Below are 5,166 nucleotides of genomic sequence, written 5' to 3'. Positions count from 1 at the left end.
CTTCACGAGCCCAAAAATGATAATAATGTCGAGCTGACTATTTTAGCGGGTTACCTGAACATTGACAGCGTTAACTCCTCTGTTTTTAACATTTCCTACTTGACTGCTCAACAATTTAACATTGTCGGGCAGAAAGCGACGGGCACGATAGCTTGTGGTGGGTTAGTGACTCGGATTGCCCGCGGCCTTTTCCCCGATTTTCCCCGTGGTCTTAAATTTTTAGATAAGGATAATGTCATTGATATTCCTGTCATAATTTCTATGCACAGGCTAGCAGCTGACCATCGGACGTGGAAGATAGGCACTTTCACGTCTGTGACTTTACCTTCACCTAACCTACCCCGTCTTTTACCTTTGACTACTGTGTCGGGTAGGTTACCACCACTCCACCTTCTTACCTCCTTGACTTCACTCCTACCGCTTATAGGAAGCGGAAGAGGACTTCTCCTGTTGTTAGGGAAGTCGGTGAGGGGTCTACACCTACACAAGTTGGGCACGTGTCCGCGTCCACTCCCACGCCCACACCTATCCCTACCCCTACACCTACACCCTCTGTCCCTCAGCCGACTTTACCGACTAATTTTGTTGCATCTCCTATTTTTGAGGTGCCTGAGGTCATCGACTAAGGGCGTCGTGATGCTTTACTTTTGGAGATGTGCAGTAGAGTGGTTCGTATGGAGCGGGATCAGGCACTTGCCTTGTTTCCTTCTACCGGTTCCCGACGGAGGGGTACCCACAGCCTGCGAGAGAAGAGGACACTTTTGAGAGGGAGGAGAGGTTTAGGGTTGAGCTTGCTGCTGGGGGTCGTCAGAGGAGAGGAGAGGAGGAGAAGGACCCCACCTACGAGGTAGTTGACGAGGAGGCTGATGAGTAGCTGCTTGACTGCTCACTTCCCTATTTTGCTGACTAGTTTGGGGAAGTTTGTTTTGTAAGTATTTTTGCTTTTTCTTTCTTTTCATCTCCTTTTAGTTTATTTCATTTGTTTGCATTTGGTTGTATTTTTCCCGTCTCCTATTATTCTACTGGTGTATGCTGGAGGACAATGAGGGCATTGTCCGTTTTGGTTTGGGGGATGGGGGGGGGGGGGGGTAATGCATCCTTTGAGTCTGCATTTGCATTTGTTTTGCATTCACGTTTATTGCATTTGTTTTGCATTCACGTTTATTGCATTTTCTGTTTGCATTGTTTCTTATTTTCAAATAAAAAATTAAAAAAAATTCTAAAAATTCTAAAAAAATTGACGTTTATTTTTGCATCAAGGTTGAGTCGGAACGGTAGATTTCAATGATGAAATTGCACTACTTTTGGTCCTTTTTACTCAAGCCTTGCGAAAAATTGATATCTTTTTACCTTTGTCTTTATGCATATCTATGAGTTAATGTTAAAATTTAGCTGAACAAATAGACGTGACCTGAAATTTTGGCAACCTACTCATATCTTCTAAGATTTAGAGCCTTAAAACTGGTGTCATTTATGACTAGTTCATGTAGGATTGTGAGTAGTTACTCCTTGCATAGCATATATTATTAATTTGCACATATATGAAATTCAATTGCTTTTTGCCAACATACATTCGGGTTAGTGGTTGGTGTCACATGCAGGGAGGTGCTTATTTTCCCTTTTCTTCCATTTTACCCATTAAACTCCACATTTAGCCAAATTTGTCTTTTGACCCTTAACTACATCCAAATTTAGCCTGCCTTGTCAAGCTAGTTTTGTGATTGTTTTGCGGTATATTGCTATTGATCCGAGTTTGGTTTGTATTCGATTATCAGAGTTGGTAGAAAGAAAGAAGGAGGATGAAAAAAAAAAGTTGAAAAAATTCGAGAAAAACGGAAAGAAATAAGAAAAAAAAGAAAAAAAATTGAAAAAAGAGATTGAATAAAAGTCGGTTTTGCTCCTATGTTTTATCTTTATCTTTTGAGGAGTTGATTTTATATGGCTTAGTGAGTATGTATGCCGAATTGAGGGCATAATGCTTATTTTTGATGAGTTTGAAGCGGATGTTGTTTAATTTGGTTTTGTTTAGGTAGCCAGCTTAGCTTATTACCTCATATATCCAAAAATGTTTTTCCCTTCTTACCCATTGCCTCACTTTCCCATATTTTTGTAAGCCCTAGGCTGTGATGGGACCTTGTTTGGTTGGAATGTATGTACGGTAGTTAGAATTGTCTATCATATTAGCTGCATGCATGTCTATGTCAGTCGTAGTTTAGGTGAGCGACTATATTTCTTCTTCTCTTACACTCATATGCTTACCCTTTGCTTCATGAGAGAAGAGTGAACCATGAGAGTCCATGATCAAAGGTCTTGCAAGGTCGACAGTTCAGCTTTATTATGAACATCTTATAATTCGTTTACATTTGACAGTTTTGCTATAAGAATTAGTTGCTTGCATTAAATCGGTTTAAGTGGAAAACTTGTAGCTAGCTCTGAGTTTTTTATTCCGTTCCATAGTTTTGCATATAGTTTGCTTGGGGACAAGCAAAGGCTTGGTTTGGGGAGGTTTGATACGTGCATTTTATATAGTCTTTTTGAGCCTTTATTACACGTATTTCTATGCGATTCTCGTAGTATTATGCTACAAATGTCCCCCGGATAGTCTACTTTGGTTTGGTTTGCTTTATTTGCAGGAATCTACTAAAGAAGGCGGAATCGAGACTCTTTCATGTCCCTTACCTTGCATTTATGGAGATGGAAGATTTGGAGCGGAATTACTACTGCCTCGAGAAGCGTGAAGTTGTATCGGAAGCAATTCAACGTTCAAACGAGCTGGCTAAGTGGTAGATGACTCGATCAAAGACTCTGGCTGTTCGATCGAGTAGATTGGCTGTGAGAAGACCTCGATCGAGACCGTGCTGTTCTCGATCGAGATGTGCTATTTTTGAGGTCCTCGATCGAGTACTCTGGCTGTTCGATCGAGAGGTTTTGCTGGAATAGTGTTTGATCGAGGAGTCTGAAAGTACTGGATCGAGCACTTTGCTATTTTACGCGAGATTTTATCGCGAGAACTTATTTATTTTTCATAGTGCGTGTTTAATAAATATCTTTCCTATATAAATAAAAGACGTCATTAGGTTTAGGTTATCTTTTAATCATCTTTGAATCTCATACTTTACTCTTAATTACTCAATAGACATTTTCCCTTGCGACGTTGCCTTGCTCTTTACATTCCGGATTCGAACTTTTGTATCTTTCTTACTCTCTTCATTTAATTTAATTCTCTTTTGCACTCTTAATTTCTTGTTCTTAATTTCTGTTTTAATTAGTATTATTATTGGTTTATGTTATTTCTCCTTAATCGTCTCAATATTATGTCTTCTATTTTATGTATCGATGTTCGTTTCACTATAAATATGCATAGCTAAATCTCTTATTGCTAGGATTGGGGGAGCCATGATAGTAAAGCAATAAAGTTATAATTAGATTAGGAGGTTTATATGTGAGAATTGATTCATAGCAATTTAATTGTAATTGTTTAGTTGAGTGCACGCTTCTAAATCAATTAATCCGGTTAATTTTAGACCTAGGTTAGCAGATTGGAATGAATAGACCTGTTATGAACAATAGACTACACTAATGAGGGAGGAATCTAAATTAGTAGTATTTTAGGGCGGTTAGCGGACCGGAAGGACCTTTCTTTTACCCTTCTCACATTAGACCGACTGACCTTACCTTTAGCATAATTGTTTGATATCATGGTGAACCGACATCCTGACATTTCTCTCTTTATTTGATTAATCCCTATTTCGTCTTTTCCATTTTATTGTTTTCTCTCTGCTTTATTTTCAGTTCAGTAGTTAAAAATAAAATCAAACACCCCCCCCCCCCCCATTTTGTGACCGTGACGGACTAAGTGACAAGTAGATACAATAGCCTCCCTATGGAATACGATACCCGACTTACCTCTACTATATTAATTAGAGCCGGTTGGTTTATTTTTGATAGGGTTGCAACAGACGTGTCAAATGATTTGACATCCTTCTCCTTGACTTGCCTGTATGAGTCAGCCTCTATCTATTTTGAAAAGTAATCAGTCATGGCTAGAATGTAGGCTTTTTGTCCTGGGACTTTTGGTAGCTTGCCCACAATATCCATTCCCCACATCATGAATGGCCAAGGGGCTGAAATGGAATTTATTAGCTCGGATGGTTGATGAATGTAGTAGCTATGCACTGTAGATAACTCATTTCTACACCTCCCGCCAGCCACCCAGTGATGATTGGGCCGATGTTTGATACGCGGAACGATTTATGACTGTCCATAAGTTCATCATCAAGTGATAGCTCAAACACTCGAGTCAGCCCCTGGGTCATCATCTACCCACCGATACGATCATTTTGACAGTAATTAGAGTTCATTTGGAGTCCGGGTCAAAACCCGCTTCATTTTCTAAAAACCGTTTAAATGCCGAGTCGGAATATTCCGGAATTTTCTAGAATTCTGTGGATATTTTTTCCTATTTAAAATTAGTAGTTTAAGTAAATATCTACCGTAATATTGTGTTTTATGGAATAAGGAAGTGTAACTCTACCGAAATTCCATAATAAAACGCGGAAATCTTTCTTGCTAAGGAGGACACCGCTGGATAAAATACGCAGCAAATGTTGCGCCTCTTCGAAGAAACGCAGTAGTTGTTGCGCCTCTTCTCCAGTCCTCTTTTCGCATTTTCCAGAATATTTTCGAGATTTGTTTCTAAATCCGTGTCATTCCTAAACTCTTCCAGATGTTTAGTATAAATAGAGGCCTTCGGCCTCCATATTTGACACGCGAGTGTTCCACCCTTTCTTTCGCTCTTTTTGCATTTTAGACTACGCTATTGCCTTTCGATGCCTACATGTTTGATCAATCAACCATGGAAGCTCAGATCAATTTGAGTCCCAGTTACGTTGCCAACTTGACCAACTCCACCTTTAATCAACCTATTCAATCTACTAAAATCCTTTAACGAGGGCACTTTCGACTCATATTCGAGTCGAGCAATCACAAAACGATAACTTTAGTCAATCTCATTTCGTTAAACATGTAAGTCCGAGGGTGTATATCCCATTTTATTATCGTACTTTTATTTTGTATCAATTTATGTAAATCTATATCAAGAGCACGTTTGATAACCGATTTAAAATCCACCTTTTAAAGTCGTATTTACGAAACAGCAGAGGTAAG

The sequence above is a fragment of the Silene latifolia genome, unplaced genomic scaffold, assembly GCF_048544455.1.
Source record: "Silene latifolia isolate original U9 population unplaced genomic scaffold, ASM4854445v1 scaffold_70, whole genome shotgun sequence".
Classification (NCBI taxonomy): domain Eukaryota; kingdom Viridiplantae; phylum Streptophyta; class Magnoliopsida; order Caryophyllales; family Caryophyllaceae; genus Silene; species Silene latifolia.
Note: the sequence above shows the minus strand (reverse complement) of the source record.